This window comes from Arachis hypogaea, chromosome 18 (assembly GCF_003086295.3).
Source record: "Arachis hypogaea cultivar Tifrunner chromosome 18, arahy.Tifrunner.gnm2.J5K5, whole genome shotgun sequence".
NCBI lineage: Eukaryota > Viridiplantae > Streptophyta > Magnoliopsida > Fabales > Fabaceae > Arachis > Arachis hypogaea.
This window is the reverse complement of record NC_092053.1, coordinates 72,910,159-72,933,747: the sequence shown is the minus strand read 5'-3', so window position 1 is coordinate 72,933,747 and position 23,589 is coordinate 72,910,159. Positions and strand designations below refer to the sequence as shown.

Sequence of the window (23,589 nt, the reverse complement as noted above, 5' to 3'; positions counted from 1 at the left end):
GAAGACCTAAGGCACCACAATCTACCCTGACAAAGACCAACCGTCAAGCTAATGATGCTAAAGAAGTGCTCCATGGGAGGCAGCCCATGATTTAGTTTCCTTGTTTTTAATTCTTCAGTATGAATAATAATTACTACTCTAACATGAATTCAGGCTCTCATAGACAATTTTGACAACTATCCATGACATTGTGAAGTATATGATCTAATTCTAAGTTTGATGTGCCTACAGGCACACTAAGATACCTTTCAAAAATAATGATCATATTGCCATTTTGACATGTGTTTCCTGGAATATATAGCCAAACATTAAGTTTGGTGTTCTATATATTGCAAGAACAAGTTATGAGAGTCAAAGTTCTTTTGAGTCTTGAAAGTCATGAAAGTGCAACCATGTTTATAATTTTTAGTTCATGTTTAGAAATAGAAAAATAAAGTACTTCTCATGATGGTTTAACCAAAAATGACAATAATCCCGTTGAGATCTCAATGATAATACTTGGAAGAAGTAACACTTTAAACCATATAGCCAAACACTAAGTTTGGTCTCCTCTAAGACTATATAAAGCACAAAAGGAGTCACAGATGGATGAACAATCATGAAGAATACTAGTCAAAAATTTAGTTTAAATTTAAGCATTGCTTGCCATGTATTCACCGCCACCTATTTTAATTCTTTTCTTTGTTTTAACATGATGGATAGATATGCAGAAGAATAGCTTGATGAAAGGGATAAGGTAATAGGATGAGGACAAAAAGTAAGCCACATGGTTTGGAAGGATTCTTCTTGGGAATAAAAATCTGCACATCTTGAGAAGAGAGACCTAGAAGACCGAAAAGATATGCTTATTGAAAAGGCAACTTTTGTCTTCATTCTACCTTGCATGCACACCCTTCATTCATTACTTGTCCCAAAGAATCCTAACCATCCATTCTTCATTAAATCTTACTGTAAATGGCCTCATTTGGACCGTGCATATGAGCCAAAATATTCATACTTCTTGTACTCTAAACAAGTTCGGCTTTTATGTTCTCTAAAGCCAAAGCCCAACAGCCGTGTTTACGTGCAATAAATCATTCTTGTTCACTTGTTTCCACAATATTACCAAGCCTTCAAACCACCTCCTCATCAAGAGTGCATCACATTAGTCACTTCTCTTCATAAACCTTCAACCTCTATTTGGGTAATCATCAAGGAAAATATGGCATCTTTTTCAAGTTTCAAAAGAAGGAGAGGAAAGGAACCTATTAATGAGGAAGGTGAAAAGGACTATGATCAATGGAAGTTCAGATCATGGTTTCATCAAATGCAACTTGGGTGGATGAATGACAAAAAGATATATCCAGAAATCCCTTTTTATCTACCTGAGGATGGATGCCTAGAAATGAGAGCCAAGAGCAGAAAGAGGAAATGGGAAGAGCTGACCTCACCAATCACCAGGATTAATGCCAATATCATAAGGGAGTTTTATGCTAACACTACAAGGATAAATATGACCGAAGCCCCAATATACAAGAGTTATGTACGGGGTGTGGAAGTAGACTTTAGTCCGAAGACCATTATGAAGGTCTTAGGACTACAGGAAACACATTTTGATGAGCCAGGGTACCAAGAAAGAGTGAATGAGAACCCAGAATATGATGAAATCTCTAGTGATATCTGTGTGGTGAACACTGACTGGGAGAAGGACAATCAAGGAGCGCACAAGTACTTGAAAAGGGGAGATCTCATCCCTAAAGTAAAAGGTTGGTATGAGCTTATAAAAAGATCAATTCTGGGAACAGTGAACACTTTGGAAGTTAACAAGAAAATGGCTGTCATGCTACACTGTATAATGGTAGGAGGAGAGATAAAAGTTCACGAGATTATTGCAAATGATATTCAAAAGGTTGCAGAGAAAAATTCTGCTGAAACCTGGCTCTATTACCCAAGCACCATTATGAGATTATGCAGGAAGGCTAGAGTGCCACTGGAGGATGCAAACCCAACATGGCTGCATCCAGGCTTGCCTATGACTATCGAAAGGATGATGAATGTCACAGAGGCACAACAAAGTCAAAGACCACAAATGAGGTGAAGGAGAGAAGAACCACGGAAGGAAGAAGAACAAGAAGGAGAACAAGAAGAAGAGCAACAATTCCAACCACAAACCAACATGGACATGGGCCGAATACAAGAACCAATTGAAAGGCTATTCGAACAGAACATGAGAGTTCAAGAGAAATAAAAAGAATTCCATTCACAATACATGAGAGCTCAAGAGAGACAAGAGGAGCTTCAGTTGAGAATGATGAGCCAGCAGAGAGATTTTGAGTCAAGATTTCTAGTTATGCAAAGAGAACAAGCTTCAAAATTTTAAGGATCTCTCAACCAGCTAGCCCAACTTCAAGTTGATAATATGAGAGCTTTCAAGGAGTTAACAACTCTTCAGGATGCAAGATATGGAGTTCAATTTGATTATAACATAAATGGTCAAATCAAGCTCAACTAAATTGCGGAACATCTACATAGTATGGACCCAGCATTTGCAATTTATGATCAATACTTCAAGGAAAGGAGTGACATAGAAGTAGACAACGCAATACGCCTTGAAAATAGAGTGGAAGAGACAATGAAGAAAGCTGGATTCTGGACAAAGCTAAAAGGAAAAGGCAAGGGAGAAACTAGTAAGCAAGCAAGCGAGAAGAAGAAGAAAGACAAACAGGATAAAAAATGAAAGGTGGACTTGCTCCTTGGCTATGCCATTCAATATAGAAAGAACATGTCTGTTTTATTTTATAGTTACTTCTAGTTTGAGTCAATTTGCATTCTGTTGTGTTTAATTTTGCAATAAGTATGCTAGCCTAGGTGTGTGTTTCCACTTTCACTTGTTTAAATGCTTGTTGTGTCCCCTGAGTCTTTTCAATTTAAATAAAAGAAATGTTTGAACAAAAAGTGGAAGAGTTCCTTTTTAGCAAGAAGTGAAATAACAGTAAGTGGTGGTATATATGCCTGATTGTGTAGTAGCTCACTTATAATGAATAAAAGGATAGACTATCTCCCTTTTTAGTATAAACTAGCATGCTGTCTATGAATCTTAGCAAATAAAAGTCCTTGGAAGAAAGAAAAAAAATAGAAAGAAAGAAAAAGAAAAGCCAAAAATGGCAACAAAAATAGAAGAAAGCAAAAGAATAAGGCTAGACACCAATAGCTTGGACCTTAGGACATATGCCTGTGGTGTCTTTGTACTAGGATCTGCTTAGATGATTAAGTTCTATGGAGTGCTTTAACACTTGGTAACATGCGTTGACTAACTCGGGATTATCAACCAAAAGTCCATTATCAAGAGCAAACTAGTTACAAGGCATTTATCCTTTTTCTTTGTTTCTAATAGATTTTATGTACTTTCTTGAGTTATAAGTAAGCAATTTGGGTAGACATTTATGCATACCTAGATTCATCCAACTATGGTTAATTTGATGCAATTTCATGAGAATTATACTATAATTACATGTATGCTAAGAATGGTGAGAATTCTCATGACTTTAGCAAGGCTTTGATGCATGTATTGGTTGATGACAGGTGAAGGAAGAAGCAACGTTGGTGGCCAAGTTGGACCACCAACTTTGCCTCAAACGTTGGAAAGGAGCAGAACAATTCTCTGCATAATGTGCTGGTGCTCACGTTTGAGGTAACATTGGCAAGCCAACGTTACCCCCAACGTTGTGATAAAATGTTCAATTCTGGAGCTAAAGAATTTTTGAGCGACGTGTACGCGTCATAGACCATCCACGTGCAAGCGTGAGTCACGCGCATGCGTGGAATGGCAAAATTGACCATCCATGCGTATGCGCGGGTCACGTGTACGCGTTACCTAATGAACGTTGGAGGTCCAATGTTACCTTAAACGCTGCCTCCAACGTCCGTGAAGCCAAACCTAGAATTTGGAATTGGAAAACTTGAATCCACGCATACACGTCAGTGATGCATACGCGTCGATAGGAAAAAGGGCAATTCATGCGTAAGCGTGAAGCACGCGCACGCGTGGATTGGCCAACGTTGGAGGGAACATTGCCAGTCCAACACTGAGGCTAACGTTCTTCTACATGTTTTTAAAACTGGAAAATGGAATTTTTGCATCCACACAAACGCATACAGCACGCGCACGTGTGGATGGGAAAAATGGCAATGCACGCGTAAGCATGGTGAACACGCACGCGTGAAGAAGGAAAATCATAGACTTCACGCGCACGTGTGGTGCATGCGTATGCGTGGATAGCAGCACGTTGGCCCTCCAACGTTGAGTCAAACGCCAATGACAGCAGATTTACCTGTTTTTTTTCGGAAGGCGTTTGAGTCAACGTTAGCCCTCAAACGTTGACTCCAACTTGAAGTAGCAGAACTTTTAATTCTAACAGATCTCTTCTCAACAGCAAAGGAAACCAATTGGAAGCCATTTCAACCCAATTCCATCAAGGCCAAAAGCCCAATTCAGAGATTGAAGATCAATGGAAGAAAGTGTATAAATAGCTTAGAATTTAAGTTAGAAAGGACTTTTACTTCATTATTTTTTACTGCACTTTTACTTTTCGGTACATTAGACTTTTCTACAATTCTTTGAATTCTGCAATGTATCTTTCAATTTCATTTTCTATTTTTAGAGCTATGAACAACTAAACCCTTTTCATTGGGTTAGGGAGCTCTATGTAATTCAATAGATCAATATTAGTTTTCATTCTTCCTTTTCTTTCTTTTCTCTTGATTTTACTAGAAAGCATTCGTTCCTCCTTCAATTGGATAGTTGTCTTGGGAAAGAAGCTATTCATAATTGGATCTCCTCGGAACCTTGGAAAAAGAATGAGGAGATCATGCTAGAATTGCTTTCTCACATTGGATTAGATTGGGGTTTGGATGGATATAGTGACATATAATCCTACCAATACTTTGATCTATGAATTTGTGTAGTATAATCAGTGACCAAACTTTATTTCTTCCCATGAGTACTTAAATCAAGGAATTGGGCAATTCTTCATGCTTAGAGAGATTAGATTGCCAAGAAATTGGGATCTAATCACCTAAGATTGCCAAGGAGATCAATGAATGCATTGATTGAGGAAGAGATGAAAATGAACTTGATTTGGAGAATTATCACATCTCATGACCCCAATGAGCTTCCCCATCTATGATCTACCTTTTCTTTTACATTCTGATTCTTTAATTTCATGCTTCATCCCCATTCCCATTTAATTTCTTGCAATTTAAGCTTCTATCATTTAATTTCCAGCAATTTAATTTCTGTTATCTTGTAATTTAAGTTTCCCGCCAAATTTACTTTTTGCAATCCCAATTCAATTCCGATTTCGCTCAACTAGAATAATTCTCCAATTAACATTGATCAATCTACCAATCCCTGTGGGATTCGACCTCACTCTACAGTGAGTTTTTACTTGATGACAATCCGGTGCACTTGCCGGTAGAAAATTGTTGAGAGATAGTTTTCGGGTGAATCACAAGCTCAACTATCTGACTGCTAGTATGCCTGTACTGAATCGGGAGATCACACCATATCATCAAGTCACTCAACTAGGAGAAGCACAAAGGTTGATAGATGCAGGACTTTGGGAAGAGAAATATGAGCCTGGAAAACAAGAGGAGACAAGAAGGAAAAAGAAACAAGAACTAAAGAGGAGAGGGGAGTCAAGTAAAGGAAAACAGCCCAAGGAATGAAAGGTGGTGCTGCTCCTTGATCATCAATTTAATAAGGAAGAACTTGCTTCCAATTTTTTCTGTTTTATGAGTTTGCTTTAAGTTTAAGTCATTTTGAATTCTGTTTGGTTGTTTTCTTTACTTATCATTGAAGCATGCTAGTTTAAGTGCTTGTCTCACTTTTATCTTGCTTAAATGTATGTCTTGTCCCCTTTTGATTGAATAAAAGAAAATATTTTGAAACAGAAAGAGTAATAGTCCAAATTGGTAGGAAGCATAATAAGGTTAAGTGGTGGTAAATAAAGATGAAGGGTAGAATGTCCCTTTTAAGCATGAACTTAGTTGCTGTGTATGAAACCTTAGTGAATAAATATCTATGGAAGAAAGAAAGAACCAGAAAGAAGGAAGAAAAGCCAGTGTTGGTGGCAAAGTTAGGCCACCAACGGCCAGCACCAACGTTGGCAACAAAAAGGAAAGAAACAAAGAATAAGCTAGGCACCAATAGCTTGAACCTTAAGACACATGTAACAACCCTAGTTTTTGAAAATCAAATAATTAGTTATTTGTGATTTATTCTATTTGTTGTTAATTTTATTTTAAGAAAATTATTTTACTAAAGGTAATTAAATAGTTTCATGATAATTGGATTTTAAATTAATTAGAATTTTTATATAATCTTTATTAGATATTTGGTATAATTGAGGTTATAATTTTGATAATTGAAAAATAAGAAGAATTGTATAATTTAATTTAAATAAATTCTATTTTGAATGAATTATGTTATTAATTTGAACTCCTAGAAATTATTTTATAAATTGAAATTAAAGTTTCGGAGATAGAAAAATAATGAAAAGTTATATCATTTAATTTTAATAACTAATATTGAGTTAAACTATATTTTATAAAAATGTGGTTAATATATTTATTTTATAATTTAAATTAGAAATAATTGATTGAACTTAGCAATATGTTGATAAATAATGTTCCTAAATATTTTTAATAGAGAATATTTGGTTTTAAAATTACTCTACCCACCAATTGTATCAAAATATCTATTCATATCTATCCATATTCTTTTATAAAATCCCTAATTTTTAATCCTAATTCCCAAATTGAATCAGAAACCCTAATTTCCAAATTAATTGAGAAACCCTAACCCTAGCCCCCCACCACAGCCGCACCCCACCCCCTTTCACCCCTTCAGTGCAACAATTTCAGAAACGGGAAATCAGAGAGGGAGAGTGAGGAAATGGAAAAGAGAATAGAGGAAGCAGGGGCTGTTCGCCGTCACTACCGCCTCCCTGGAGCTTGCCACCGAGCTGCTTCATGGCGTCGTCCCGTCCATGGAGCCATAAGCTCGCATCGCCGCTGATCCGTCCACAAGTCATCATCGAGGGGACAGAATCGCGAAGAGAGAGAGAGAGACGCACGAAAAAGAGAGGCCCACAACCAGCCTTGTCGCTTCCATCCTTGCGCCACCGTCGCCCTCATCGCCGCTCCGTGGAGCCCGCTTCGTCACCGTCGTCGCCTGAGAAGAACCCGAAGAGAGACAGGGAGCCCGTAGAGAGGAACGCAAAGCGGGAGGCTCCGTGTCGTGCTGCCGATCCGTCACCGTGTTGCTGTGTCATCGTTAATGAAGCTTCTGCCACCGCCATAAACTGCGAACAGAGGAGAAGGAAAGAGTTGAGTTCGCGAGGGAGAAGAGGAAGCAACGCTGCCCTTCCATCGCCGCTACTGCCAAGGTTTGTGGAAGAGAGTGTCGTCGTCACCGTGGGTGGAGTCCACCGTCTGAGCTGCCACCAGAGAAAGCCGCTGCCACTATGTGTACAGAGAAGAGGAGCACCGCGAGAATCAAGTAAAGAAGATGTTGTTCTGCCTCGGCTTCTGGTTTATGAAATCTGACAGAGCGCCACTGCCGTCGATCAGAGATGCTAAAATTGCCACTGCTGCTGGTGGATTCAAAATACTTGGTTGTGGCATTTAGACTCTACAATTTCGACATCGAGGTAGGGGATTTATTTTAAAAGTTAAATATTTTTAATTTAGAATGCCTACAAAGTTATTTAGATAATTGCAAATAGTTAATAATGATTAAGAGTTGATTAATTGATGTGAATTGTTTGAAATATGTTTGAGAATAGTTAGTCGAAGTGATTATTCTGAATTATGATTAGAGTTGAATGTGGTTGTGATTACTTTGAATTGTAATCGAAATTAGATGCGGTTGTGAAATGTGACTGAATTATTGATTCTACAATGAATTGGTTGAGATTCCGATTTTGAATGAATTATTGTCTTGTGGTGCACGAAATCGTGATTGTTCATTCCTTGGTAATGGCGCCAAAAACTTAATACGCACGTTCATAATCTTAGTTCTTTTTCACAACTTCGCACAACTAACCAGCAAGTGCACTGGGTCGTCCAAGTAATAAACCTTACGTGAGTAAGGGTCGATCCCACGGAGATTGTCGGCTTGAAGCAAGCTATGGTCACCTTGTAAATCTCAGTCAAGCGGATTCAAATGGTTATAGAGTCTTAATAATTAAAATATAATTAAAATATAAAATAGGATAGAAATACTTATGTCATTCATTGGTGACAATTTCAGATAAGCATATGGAGATGCTTTTGTTCCTTCTGAACCTCTGCTTTCCTACTGTCTTTATCCAATCCTTCATACTTCTTTCCATGGCAAGATGTTTGTTGGGCATCACCGTTGTCAATGGCTACTTCCCGTCTTCTCAGTGAAAATGGTCCAAAATGCGCTGTCACCCCACGGCTAATCATCTGTCGGTTCTCGATCATACTGGAATAGGATTCAGTAATCCTTTTGTGTCTGTCACTACGCCCAGCACTCGCGAGTTTGAAGCTCGTCATAGCCATCCCTTCCCAGATCCTACTCGGAATACCACAGACAAGGTTTAGACTTTCTGGATCTCAAGAATGGCCGCCAATAATTCTAGCCTATACCACGAAGACTCTGATCGTAGATCAGGAGGCTAAGAGATATGCATTCAAGCTTGCTTTCATGTAGAACGGAAGTGTTTGTTAGGCACGCGTTCATAAGTGAGAATGGTGATGAGCGTCACATAATCATCACATTCATCATTTTCTTGTGTGGGAATGAATATCTTAGAGAAGAAATAGGCTTGAATTGAATAGAAAAATAATAGTACTTTGCATTAATTCATGAGGAACAGCAGAGCTCCTCACCTTAATCTGTGGTGTATAGAAACTCTACCGTTGAAAATACATAAGTGAAAATAGGGTACACATGGCCGAGTGGCCAGCCTCCCATGGAGGTCTCAGAACGTAAAAGTTACATAATGTGTTCCAGAGATGATTCGAAGATGTAGATACAATAGTAAAAACTCCTATTTATACTAAACTAGTTACTAGGGTTTACAGAAATGAGTAAATGATGCAGAAATCCACTTTCGGGCCCACTTAGTGTGCGCTTAGGCTGAGCATTGAAGCTTCCACGTGTAGAGGTCTTCCTTGGAGTTGAACGCCAGTTTGTAACTTGTTTCTAGCGTTTAACTCTGCTTTGCAACTTGTTTCTGGCGTTTAACGCCAGAATAGGGCAGAAAGCTGGCGTTGAACACCAGTTTGCGTCATCTAAGCTTGGGCAAAGTATGGAATATTATATATTGCTGGAAAGCCCTGAATGTCTACTTTCCAAAGCATTTGAGAGCGCGCCATTTGGACTCTTGTAGCTCCAGAAAATCCACTTTGAGTGCAGGGAGGTCAGAATCCAACAACATCTGCAGTCCTTCTTCAGCCTCTGAATCAGATTTTTGCTCAAGTCCCTCAATTTCAGCCAGAAATTACCTGAAATCACAAAAAAATACACAAACTCATAGTAAAGTCCAGAAATGTGATTTTTATTTAAAAACTAATAAAAATATACTAAAAACTAACAAAATCATACTAAAAACTATGTAAAAACAATGCCAAAAAGCGTATAAATTATCCGCTCATCACAACACCAAACTTAAATTGTTGCTTGTCCCCAAGCAACTGAAAAACAAATAGGATAAAAATAAGAGAATATACTATAAATTCCAATTAAATGAGCGGGACTAGTAGCTTTTTGCCTCTGAACAGTTTTGGCATCTCACTTTATCCTTTGAAGTTCAGAATGATTGGCATCTATAGGAACTCAGAATTCAGATAGTGTTATTGAACACAGGTACTTTATGAGTCTTGGCCGTGGCCCTAAACACTTTGTTTTCCAGTATTACCACCGGATACATCAATGCCACAGACACATAACTGGGTGAACCTTTTCACATTGTGACTCAGCTTTGCTAGAGTCCCCAGTTAGAGGTGTCCAGGGTTCTTAAGCACACTCTTTTTTTTTTTTTTTTTTTCTTTGGACCTCGACTTTAACCGCTCAGTCTCAAGTTTTCACTTGACACCTTCACGCCACAAGCACATGGTTAGGGTCAGCTTGGTTTAGCCGCTTAGACCAGGATTTTATTCCTTTTGGGCCCTCCTATCCACTGATGCTCAAAGCCTTGGATCCTTTTTATTACCCTTGCCTTTTGGTTTAAAGGGTTACTGGCTTTTTGCTCTTGCCTTTTGGTTTAAAGAGCTCTTGGCTTTTTCTGCTTGCTTTTTTCTTTTTTTTTTCTTTTTCTTTTTTTTTGCCATTTTTTTTCTTTTTTTCTGCAAGCTTTTGTATTCACTGCTTTTTCTTGCTTCAAGAATCAATTTTATGATTTTTCAGATTATCAAATAACATTTCTCCTTTTCATCAGTCTTTCAAGAGCCAACAATTTTATCATTCATAAACAACAAATTCAAAAGACATATGCAATGTTCAAGCATTCATTCAAAAAACAAAAAGTATTATCACCACATCAAAATAATTAAACTAGTTTCAAGGATGAATTCGAAACCATGTACTTCTTGTTCTTTTGTTTTTAGAACAGTTTTCATTTAAGAGAGGTGATGGATTCATAAGACACTCATAGCTTTAAGACATAGACACTTAGACACTAATGATCATGTAATAAGACATAAACATAAATAAAACATAAGGCTCAAAAACCGAAAAACAGAAAAATAAGAACAAAGAGACTAAGGAACGGGTCCACCTTTGTGAGGGTGGCATCTTCCTCTTCTTGAAGAACCAATGGTGCTCTTAAGCTCCTCCATGTCTTTTCCTTGCCTTTGTTGCTCCTCCCTCATAGCTCTTTGATCTTCTATAATTTCATGAGAATGATGGAGTGCTCTTGGTGTTCCATCCTTAGTTGTCCCATGTTGGAACTTAATTCTCCTAGGGAGGTGTTGATTTGCTCCCAATAGTTTTGTGGAGGGAAGTGCATCCCTTGAGGCATCTCAGTGATTTCATGGTGAGGAATTTCCTCATGCTCTTGTTGAGGTCCATGATCTATTGTTTGCTCTATCCTTTTCTTAGTGATGGGCTTATCCTCATCAATGAAGATATCTCCCTCTATGTCAATTCCAGCCGAATTGCAGAGGTGGCAAATAAGGTGAGGAAAGGCTAACCTTGCCAAAGTTGATGACTTGTCAGCCACCTTGTAGAGTTCTTGAGGTATAATCTCATGTACTTCCACTTCCTCCCCAATCATGATACTATGGATCATGATGGCCTGGTCTACAGTAACTTCAGACCGGTTGCTAGTAGGAATAATTGAGTGTTGAATGAACTCCAACCATCCTCTAGCCACAGGCTTAAGGTCCGGTCTTCTCAATTGAACCGGCTTGCCTCTTGAGTCAACTTTCCATTGAGCTCCTTCCACACATATGTCCATGAGGACTTTATCCAACCTTTGATCAAAGTTGACCCTTCTAGTGTAGGGGCATGCGTTTTCTTGCATCATTGGCAAGTTGAACACCAACCTTACATTTTCTGGACTGAAATCTAAGTATTTCCCCCGAACCATTGTAAGCCAATTCTTTGGATTCGGGTTCCTACTTTGATCATGGTTCCTAGTGATCCATGCATTTGCATAGAACTCTTGAACCATTAAGATCCCGACTTGTCGAATAGGATTAGGGAGAACTTTCCATCCTCTTCTTCTAATCTCTTGTCGGATCTCCGGATATTCGCTCTTTTTGAGCTTAAAAAGGAACTCAGGGATCACCTTCTTCTTGGCCACAACTTCATAGAAGTGGTCTTGATGGACCTTTGAGATGAATCTCTCCATCTCCCATGACTCAGAGGTGGAAGCAATTGCCTTCCCTTTCCTCTTTCTTGAGGTTTCTCTGGCCTTAGGTGCCATTGATGGTTATGGAAAAACAAAAAGTAATGCTTTTACCACACCAAACTTAAAAGGTTTGCTCGTCCTCGAGCAAAAGAAGAAAGAAAGTAGTAAAAGAAGAAGAAAATGGAGGAGATGGAGGGAGAACGTGTATTCGGCCAAGGGCAAGAAGTGGTGGTTGTAATGTGTGAAAATAGAGTAGTGTTGAGGGGTTTATATAGAGGTGGGGGGAAGGATAGCTTTCGGCCATTAGGGTTGGGTTTGGGAGGGAAAAGGATTTGAATTTTGGAGGTAGATGGGGTTTATGGGGAAGAGTGGATGGATGTGATTGGTTAAGGGTATTTAGGGAAGAGGTATGAAGGTGATTGGTGAAGGGTATTTGGGGAAGATAGTTATGAAAAGGTGTGAAGAGGAGAGAAGGAGAGGTGGGGTAGGTGGGGATCCTGTGGGGTCCACAGATCCAGAGGGGTCAAGGACTTAACATCCCTGCTCAATTTAGGCGTGCAAAATGCCCTCTGTATGCAATACTGGCGTTTAACGCCAGGCTGCTGCCTGTTTTTGCCGTTAAACACCTAAATGTAGCCTGTTTCTGGTGTTTAACGCCAGGTTGATTCTTATTTCTGGCGTTAAACGCCAGCTTGGTGCTTGTTTCTGGCGTTAAACGCCAGATAGATGCTTGTTTCTGGCGTTTAAACGCCAGAATGCTCTTCCTCCAGGGTGTGCTGCTTTTAATGATGTTTTTCATTCCGTTTTTGATTTTTCAGTAGTTTTTGTGACTTCACATGATCATCATCCTAAAGAAAACATAAAATAGCATTGGAAACTAAATAGATATAATTAAATAAAATTGGGTTGCCTCCCAACAAGCGCTTTTTTAATGTCAATAGCTTGACAGTGAGCTCTCATGGAGCCTCACAGATGTTCAGAGCATTGTTGGGACCTCCCAACACCAAACTTAGAGTTTGACTGTGGGGCTTTGGTTGACTCTACAGTGAGAGAATCTTTTCATGCTTCCTCTCCATGGTTACAGAAGGAGAACCTTGAGTCTTAAATACAAGGTAGTCCTCATTCAGTTAAAGGACCAACTCTCCTCTGTCCACATCAATCACAGCTCTTGCTGTGGCCAGGAAGGGTCTTCCAAGGATGATGGATTCATCCTCATCCTTCCCAGTGTCTAGGATTATGAAATCAGCAGTGATGTAAAGGCCTTCAACCTTTACTAACATGTCTTCTACTAGTCCATAGGCCTATTTTCTTGAGTTGTCTGCCATCTCTAATGAGATTCTGGCAGCTTGCACCTCAAAGATCCCAAGTTTCTCCATTACAGAGAGTGGCATAAAGTTAATGCCTGACCCCAGGTCACATAGAGCCTTTTCAAAGGTCATGGTGCCTATGTTATAGGGTATTAAGAAGTTACCAGGATCCTGTTTCTTTTGAGGTAATTTCTGCCTATACAATGCATTCAGTTCATTCGTGAGCAAGGGAGGTTCATCTTCCCAAGTCTCATTACCAAATAATTTGGCATTCAGCTTCATTATTGCACCAAGGTACTTAGCAACTTGCTCTTCAGTAATGTCTTCATCTTCTTCAGAGGAAGAATATTCATCAGAGCTCATGAAGGGTAGAAATAGGTTGAATGGAATCTCTATGGTCTCTGTATGAGCCTCAGATTCCTTCAGGTCCTCATTGAGGAACCCTTTAATGTCCACAGAACGTCCTATAAGGTCTTCCTCATTGGGATTCACGTCCCCCTCCTCCCTTGTAGGTTCGGCCATGATGGTCAAATCAATGGCCTTGCACTCTCTTTTTGGATTTTGTTCTATATTGCCTGGGAGAGTACTAGGAGGAGTTTCAGTGATTTTCTTACTCAGCTGACCCACTTGTGCCTTCAGATTTCTGATAGAGGACCGTGCCTCATTCATGAAACTGAGAGTGGTTTTGGATTGATCAGAGACTATGGTTGCTAAGCTAGAGAGACTCTGCTCAGAATTCTCTGTCTGTTGCTGAGAAGATGATGGAAAAGGCTTGCTATTGCTAAACCTGTTTCTTCCACCATTATTAAAGCCTTGTTGAGGCTTTTGTTGATCCTTCCATGAGAAATTTGGATGATTTCTCCATGAGGGATTATAGGTGTTTCCATAGGCTTCACCCATGTAATTCACCTCTGCCATTGCAGGGTTCTCAGGATCATAAGCTTCTTCTACCGAAGATGCTTCTTTAGTACTGTTGGATGCATTTTGTAATCCATTCAGACTCTGAAAAATCATGTTGACCTGTTGAGTCAATATTTTGTTCTGAGCCAATATGGCATTCAGAGCATCAATTTCAAGAACTCCCTTCCTCTGAGGCGTCCCATTACTCACAGGATTCCTTTCAGAAGTGTACATGAACTGGTTATTTGCAACCATGTCAATGAGTTCCTGAGCTTCTGCAGGCGTTTTCTTTAGGTGAATGGATCCACCTGCAGAATGGTCCAATGACATCTTAGATAATTCAGACAGACCATCATAGAATATATCCAGGATGGTCCATTCTGAAAGCATGTCAGAAGGACACTTTTTGGTCAGTTGCTTGTATCTCTCCCAAGCTTCATAGAGGGATTCACCTTCTTTCTGTTTGAAGGTTTGAACATCCACTCTAAGCTTGCTAAGCTTTTGAGGAGGAAAGAACTTGGCTAAGAAAGCCGTGACCAGCTTATCCCAAGAGTTCAGGCTATCTTTAGGTTGAGAGTCTAACCATACTCTAGCTTTGTCTCTTACAGCAAACGGGAAAAGCATAAGCCTGTAGACCTCGGGATCAACCCCATTGGTCTTAACAGTATCACATATCTGTAAGAATTCAGTTAAGAACTGAAAAAGATCTTCTAATGGAAGTCCATAAAACTTGCAATTCTGTTGCATCAGAGAAACTAATTGAGGCTTTAGCTCAAAATTGTTTGCTCCAATGGCAGGGATTGAGATGCTTCTTCCATGGAAGTTGGAATTTGGTGCAGTAAAGTCACCAAACATCTTCCTTGTACCTCCACCATTGTTATTGGTTTCGGCCATCTCTACTTCTTTTTTCGAAAATTTCAGTAAAGTCCTTTTCAGAGTGTTGTGTTTTAGCTTCTCTCAACTTCCTCTTCAGAGTCCTTTCAGGTTCCGGATTAGCTTTAACAAGAATGTTATTATCCTTGCTCCTGCTCATGTGAAAAAGAAGAGAACAGAAAAGAAGAGGAATCCTCTATGTCACAGTATAGGGATTCTTTTATGCGAGTAGAAGAAGAAAAGAATAGAAGAAGGAGAAGAGAAAAATTCGAACATAGAGGAAAAGAGAGGGTTTGAATTTTGAGATGAAAAGAAGTGTTAGTAAATGAATAAATAAATAGAAAAAGATGAGAGAGAGGGAATTTGAATACTAACTAAAAGAGAAGAAAAATATTTTTGTTTTTATTTTAATTATTAGTTAAAATTCGAAAATTAAGAGAAGAAATAAAATTAAAATTAAAATTTGAAACAATTAGTTAATTAAAAGAATTTTGAAAAAGAGGAAGGTGATTTTTGAAAATTAGAGAGAGAAAATTAGTTAGGTGGTTTTGAAAAAGATAAGAATTTTAAAACAAACAAAAATTCAATTAGTTAGTTGAAAAAGATTTGAAAATCAATTTTGAAAGGATAGGAAGTTAGAAAATATTTTTGAAATCATATTTTTGAAAAAGATATGATTGGAAAAGATATGATTAAAATTTATTTTGAAAAAGATTTAAAAAGGAAATTAAAAAGATTTAATTTTTAAAATTAAAATTGATTACTTGACTAACAAGAAACTAAAAGATATGATTCTAGAATTTAAAGATTGAACCTTTCTTAACAAGAAAGTAACAAACTTCAAATTTTTGAATCAATCACATTAATTGTTAGTAAAGTTTTCGAAAATTATGAAATAAAATTAAGAAAAAGATTTTGAAAAACAATTTTTAAAATTTTTGAAAAACAAAGAAAAACATGAAAAAGATTTGGTTTTGAAAAAGATTTTTGAAAAGATAAATTTTTGAAATTGAAATCTTGACTTGACAAGAAACAACTTATTTTTAAAAATTTTTGACTCAGTCAACCCAAAGATTTCAAAATTTATGAGAGAAATAAGAAAAAGATATTTTTTTTTTGGATTTTTTATGAGGAGAGAGAAAAACACCAATTTGAAGCAAAACATAAAGATGATGAATCAAAACAACTAATGCATGCAAGAACACTATGAATGTCAAGATGAACACCAAGAACACTTTGAAGATCATGATGAACATCAAGAACTTATTTTGAAAAATTTTCAAGAAAAGAAAAACATGCAAGACACCAAACTTAGAGATTTTTCATGTTTAGACACTATGAATGCAAAAATGCATATGAAAAATAACAAAAGACACAAAACAAGAAAATATGAAGATCAAACAAGAAGACTTGTCAAGAACAACTTGAAGATAATGAAAAATGCAATGCATGAATTTTCGAAATTTTTTTTTTTAGAAAATTAAAAAGATGCAATTGACACCAAACTTAAAAATTGACTCTAGACTCAAACAAGAAACACAAAAATATTTTTGATTTTATGATTTTATAATTTTTTTGGATTTTCAAAAATTTATTTTTAGAAAAACGAAAACAAAGAAAAAATTTTTGAAAACTTTTTGAATACAAAATAAAAGTTGAAACAAGAAGAAAATTACCTAATCTAAGCAACAAGATGAACCGTCAGTTGTCCAAACTCGAACAATCCCCGGCAACGGCGCCAAAAACTTGGTGCACGAAATCGTGATTGTTCATTCCTTGGTAATGGTGCCAAAATCTTAATACGCACGTTCATAATCTTAGTTCTTTTTCACAACTTCGCACAACTAACCAGCAAGTGCACTGGGTCGTCCAAGTAATAAACTTTACGTGAGTAAGGGTCGATCCCACGGAGATTGTCGGCTTGAAGCAAGCTATGGTCACCTTGTAAATCTCAGTCAGGCGGATTCAAATGGTTATAGAGTTTTAATAATTAAAATATAATTAAAATATAAAATAGGATAGAAATACTTATGTCATTCATTGGTGAGAATTTCAGATAAGCATATGGAGATGCTTTTGTTCCTTCTGAACCTCTGCTTTCCTACTATCTTCATCCAATCCTTCATACTTCTTTCCATGGCAAGCTGTATGTTGGGCATCACCGTTGTCAATGGTTACTTCCCGTCCTCTCAGTAAAAATGGTCCAAAATGCGCTGTCACTGCACGGCTAATCATCTGTCGGTTCTCGATCATGCTGGAATAGGATTCAGTAATCCTTTTGCATCTGTCACTACGCCCAGCACTCGCGAGTTTGAAGCTCGTCACAGCCATCCCTTTCCAGATCCTACTCGGAATACTACAGACAAGGTTTAGACTTTCCGGATCTTAAGAATGGCCGCCAATAATTCTAGCCTTTACCACGAAGACTCTGATCGTAGATCAGGAGGCTGAGAGATATGCATTCAAGCTTGCTTTCATGTAGAACGGAAGTGTTTGTCAGGCACGCGTTCATAAGTGAGAATGGTGATGAGCGTCACATAATCATCACATTCATTATTTTCTTGTGTGGGAATGAATATCTTAGAGAAAAATAGGCTTGAATTGAATAGAAAAATAATAGTACTTTGCATTAATTCATGAGGAACAGCAGAGCTCCACACCTTAATCTATGGTGTGTAGAAACTTTACCGTTGAAAATACATAAGTTAAAATAGGGTAGACATGGCCGAGTGGCCAGCCTCCCATGGAGGTCTCAGAACATAAAAGTTACATAATGTGTTCCAGAGATGATCCGAAGATGTAGATATAATAGTAAAAAGTCCTATTTATACTAAACTAGTTACTAGGGTTTACAGAAATGAGTAAATGATGCAGAAATCCACTTACGGGCCCACTTGGTGTGTGCTTGGGCTGAGCATTGAAGCTTTCACGTGTAGTGGTCTTCCTTGGAGTTGAACGCTAGTTTGTAACTTGTTTCTAGCGTTTAACTCTGCTTTGCAACTTGTTTCTGGCGTTTAACGCCAGAATAGGGCAGAAAGCTGGCGTTGAATGCCAGTTTACGTCGTCTAAACTTGGGCAAGGTATGGACTATTATATATTGCTGGAAAAACCTGGATGTCTACTTTCTAACGCAACTGAGATCGCGCCATGTGGACTCCTGTAGCTCCAGAAAATCTACTTTGAGTGGAGGGAGGTCAGAATCCAACAGCATCTGCAGTCCTTCTTCAGCCTCTGAATCAGATTTTTGCTCAAGTCCTTCAATTTCAGCCAGAAATTACCTTAAATCCCAGAAAAACACACAAATTCATAGTAAAGTCCAGAATGTGATTTTTATTTAAAAACTAATAAAAATATATTAAAAACTAACTAAATCATACTAAAAACAATGTAAAAACAATGCCAAAAAGCGTATAAATTATCCGCTCATCACAACACCAAACTTAAATTGTTGCTTGTCCCCAAGAAACTGAAAATCAAATAGGATAAAAAGAAGAGAATATACTATAAATTCCAAAATATCAATGAAACTTAGCTCCAATTAAATGAGCGGGACTAGTAGTTTTTTGCCTTTGAACAGTTTTGGCATCTCACTTTATCCTTTGAAGTTCAAAATGATTGGCATCTATAGGAACTCAGAATTCAGATAGTGTTATTGATTCTCCTAGTTCAGTATGTTGATTCTTGAACACAGCTACTTTATGAGTCTTGGCCGTGGCCCTAAACACTTTGTTTTCCAGTATTACCACCAGATACATAAATGCCACAGACACATAACAAGGTGAACCTTTTCAGATTGTGACTCAGCTTTGCTAGAGTCCCCAGTTAGAGGTGTCCAGGGTTCTTAAGCACACTCTTTTTTGTTTTCTGCTTTGGACCTCGACTTTAACCGCTCAGTCTCAAGTTTTCACTTGACACCTTCACGCCACAAGCACATGGTTAGGGACAGCTTGGTTTAGCCGCTTAGGCCAGGATTTTATTCCTTTTGGGCCCTCCTATCCACTAATGCTCAAAGCCTTGGATCTTTTTTATTACCCTTGCCTTTTGGTTTAAAGGGTTACTGGCTTTTTGCTCTTGCCTTTTGGTTTAAAGAGCTCTTGGCTTTTTCTGCTTGCTTTTTTCTTTTTTTTCTTTTTCTTTTATTTTCGCCATTTTTTTCTTTTTTTCTGCAAGCTTTTGTATTCACTGCTTTTTCATGCTTCAAGAATCAATTTTATGATTTTTCAGATTATCAAATAACATTTCTCCTTTTCATCATTCTTTCAAGAGCCAACAATTTTAACATTCATAAAAAACAAATTCAAAAGACATGTGCACTGTTCAAGCATTCATTCAGAAAACAAAAAGTATTGTCACCACATCAAAATAATTAAACTAGTTTCAAGGATGAATTCGAAACCATGTATTTCTTGTTCTTTTGTTTTTAGAACAGTTTTCATTTAAGAGAGGTGATGGACTCATAAGACACTCATAGGTTTAAGACATAGACACTTAGACACTAATGATCATGTAATAAGACACAAACATAAATAAAACATAAGGCTCAAAAACCGAAAAATAGAAAAATAAGAACAAGGAGATTAAGGAACGGGTCCACCTTAGTAAGGGTGGCGTCTTCCTCTTCTTGAAGAACCAATGGTGCTCTTGAGCTCCTATATGTCTCTTCCTTGCCTTTGTTGCTCCTCCCTCATAGCTCTTTGATCTTCTCTAATCTCATGGAGAATGATGGAATGCTCTTGGTGTTCCATCCTTAGTTGTCCCACGTTGGAACTTAATTCTCCTAGGGAGGTGTTGATTTGCTCCCAATAATTTCTTGGAGGGAAGTGCATCCCTTGAGGCATCTCAGGGATTTCATGGTGAGGAATTTCCTCATGCTCTTGTTGAGGTCCATGATCTCTTGTTTGCTCCATTCTTTTCTTAGTGATGGGCTTATCCTCATCAATGAAGATATCTCCCTCTATGTCAATTCCAGCCGAATTGCAGAGGTGGCAAATGAGGTGAGGAAAGGCTAACCTTGCCAAAATTGATGACTTGTCAGCCACCTTGTAGAGTTCTTGAAGTATAATCTCATGTACTTCCACTTCCTCCCCAATCATGATACTATGGATCATGATGGCCCGGCCTACAGTAACTTCAGACCGGTTGCTAGTAGGAATAATTGAGCGTTGAATGAACTCCAACCATCCTCTAGCCACAGGCTTAAGGTCCGGTCTTCTCAATTGAACCGGCTTGCCTCTTGAGTCAACTTTCCATTGAGCTCTTTCTACACATATGTCCATGAGGACTTGGTCCAACCTTTGATCAAAGTTGACCCTTGTAGTGTAGGGGCGTGCATTTTCTTGCATCATTGGCAAGTTGAACACCAACCTTACATTTTCCGGACTGAAATCTAAGTATTTCCCCCGAATTGTAAGCGAATTTTTTGGATTCGGGTTCCTACTTTGATCATGGTTCCTAGTGATGCATGCGTTTGCATAGAACTCTTGAAACATTAAGATCCTGACTTATTGAATAGGATTAGAGAGAACTTGCCATCCTCTTCTTCTAATCTCTTGTCGGATCTTCGGATATTCACTCTTTTTGAGCTTAAAAGGGACCTCAGGGATCACCTTCTTCTTGGCCACAACTTCATAGAAGTGGTCTTGATGGACCTTTGAGATGAATCTCTCCATCTCCCATGACTCAGAGGTGGAAGCAATTGCCTTCCCTTTCCTCTTTCTTGAGGTTTCTCTGGCCTTAGGTGCCATTGATGGTTATGGAAAAACAAAAAGCAATGCTTTTACCACACCAAACTTAAAAGGTTTGCTCGTTCTCGAGCAACAGAAGAAAGAAAGTAGTAAAAGAAGAAGAAAATGGAGGAGATGGAGGGAGAAGGTGTATTTAGCCAAGGGGGAGAAGTGGTGGTTGTAATGTGTGAAAATGGAGTAGTGTTAAGGGGTTTATATAGAGGTGGGGGGAAGGGTAGGTTTCGGCAATTAGGGTTGGGTTTGGGAGGAAAAAGGATTTGAATTTTGGAGGCAGGTGAGGTTTATGGGGAAGAGTGGATGGATGTGATTGGTTAAGGGTATTTAGGAAAGAGGTATGGAGGTGATTGGTGAAGGGTATTTGGGAAAGAGAGTTATAAAAAGGTGTGAAGAGGAGAGAAGGAGCGGTGGGGTAGGTGGGGATCCTGTGGGGTCCACAGATCCAGAGGGGTCAAGGACTTAACATCCCTACTCCATTTAGGCGTGCAAAACGCCCTCTGTATGCAATACCGGTGTTTAACGCCAGGCTGCTGCCTGTTTTTGCCGTTAAACGCCCAAATGTAGCCTGTTTCTGGCGTTTAACGCCAGGTTGATTCTTGTTTCTGGCATTAAATGCCAGACAGATGCTTATTTGTGTGCTACTTTTAATGCTATTTTTCATTCCATTTTTGAATTTGCAGTAGTTTTTGTGACTTCACATGATCATCAACCTAAAGAAAACATAAAATATAAATGGAAAATAAATAGATATAATTAAATAAAATTGGGTTGCCTCCCAACAAGCGCTTCTTTAATGTCAATATCTTGACAGTGAGCTCTCATGGAGCCTCACATATGTTCAAAGCATTGTTGGGACCTCCCAACACCAAACTTATAGTTTGAATATGGGGGTTCAACACCAAACTTAGAGTTTGGTTGTGGCCTCCTAACACCAAACTTAGAGTTTGACTGTGGGGGATTTGGTTGACTCTGTAGTGAGAGAAGCTTTTCATGCTTCCTCTCCATGGTTACAAAAGGAGAACCTTGAGTCTTAAAAACAAGGTAGTCCTCATTCAATTGAAGGACCAACTCTCCTCTGTCCACATCAATCACAGCTCTTGCTGTGGCCAGGAAGGGTCTTCCAAGTATGATGGATTCATCTTCATCCTTCCCAGTGTCTAGGATTATGAAATTAGCAGGGATGTAAAGGCCTTCAACCTTTACTAACACGTCCTCTACTAGTCCATAAGCCTGTTTTCTTGAGTTGTCTGCCATCTCTAATGAGATTCTGGCAGCTTGCACCTCAAAGATCCCATGTTTCTCCATTACAGAGAGTGGCATAAGGTTAATGCCTGACCCCAGGTCACACAGAGCCTTCTCAGAGGTCATGGTACCTATGTTACAGGGTATTAAGAAGTTACTAGGATCCTGTTTTTTTTTTTTTTTTGAGGTAATTTCTGCCTATACAATGCATTCAATTCATTGGTGAGCAAGGGAGGTTAATCTTTCCAAGTCTCATTACCAAATAATTTGGCATTCATCTTCATGATTGCACCAAGGTGCTTAGCAACTTGCTCTTCAGTAATGTCTTCATCCTCTTCAGAGGAAGAATACTCATCAGAGCTCATGAAGGGCAGAAACAGGTTGAATGGAATCTCTATGGTCTCTGTATGAGTCTCAGATTCCTTCAGGTCCTCATTGAGGAACCCCTTAGTGTCCAGAGGATGTCCCATGAGGTCTTCCTCATTGGGATTCATGTCCTCCTCCTCCCTTGTAGGTTTGGCCATGATGGTCAAATCAATGGCCTTGCACTCTCTTTTTGGATTTTGTTCTGTATTGCCTGGGAGAGTACTAGGAGGAGTTTCAGTGATTTTCTTACTCAGCTGACCCACTTGTGCCACCAGATTTCTGATAGAGGACCGTGCCTCATTCATAAAACTGAGAGTAGTTTTGGATTGATCAGAGACTATGGTTGCTAAGTTAGAGAGACTCTGCTCAGAATTCTCTGTCTGTTGCTGAGAAAATGATGGAAAAGGCTTGCTATTGCTAAACCTGTTTCTTCCACCATTATTAAAGCCTTGTTAAGGCTTTTATTGATCCTTCCATGAGAAATTTGGATGATTTCTCCATGAGGGATTATAGGTGTTTCCATAGGCTTCACCCATGTAATTCACCTCTGCCATTGCAGGGTTCTCAGGATCATAAGCTTCTTCTTCAGAAAATGCTTCTTTAGTACTGTTGGATGCATTTTGCAATCCATTCAGACTCTGAGAAATCATGTTGACCTGTTGAGTCAACATTTTTTTCTGAGCCAATATGGCATTCAGAGCATCAATTTCAAGAACTCCCTTCCTCTGAGGCGTCCCATTACTCACAGGATTCCTTTCAGAAGTGTACATGAACTGGTTATTTGCAACCATGTCAATGAGTTCCTAAGCTTCTGCAGGCGTTTTCTTTAGGTGAATGGATCCACCTACAGAATGGTCCAATGACATCTTAGATAATTCAGACAGACCATCATAGAATATATCCAGGATGGTCCATTCTGAAAGCATGTCAGAAGGACACTTTTTGGTCAGTTGCTTATATCTCTCCCATGCTTCATAGAGGGATTCACCTTCTTTCTGTTTGAAGGTTTGAACATCCACTCTAAGCTTGCTAATGATGGGTTGGAATCAAAATTCCAACACCTAAAACTCACCGGCAAGTGTACCGGGTCGCATCAAGTAGTAAAACTCACTTAGAATGAGGTCGATCCCACAGGGATTGATGGATCAAGCAACTTCAGTGGGTGATTAGTTTAGTCAAGCTAACATTGAAGTGAAATTGGATGAAATATAGCCAACAGAAAGTAATTGACAAGAAAATTTAAAGGGCAGAAAGTAAAATTGCAAGTAACTTAAAGAACAAGAAAGTAAAATAGCT

At 38.6% G+C, this 23,589-nt stretch overlaps 2 non-coding genes across 2 annotated transcripts; both read left to right on the top strand.

Annotated features, from left to right (window-relative positions):
* The first annotated feature begins 14,455 nt into the window (after positions 1-14,455).
* Positions 14,456-14,563, top strand: LOC112773392 (small nucleolar RNA R71). The gene has a single exon (XR_003187944.1). It is a non-coding gene; the product is annotated as a small nucleolar RNA R71 (small nucleolar RNA).
* Positions 14,564-23,213: 8,650 nt separating this feature from the next.
* On the top strand, positions 23,214-23,321 carry LOC112774836 (small nucleolar RNA R71). Its single transcript, XR_003189295.1, has one exon. It is a non-coding gene; the product is annotated as a small nucleolar RNA R71 (small nucleolar RNA).
* The last annotated feature ends 268 nt before the right edge of the window (positions 23,322-23,589 follow it).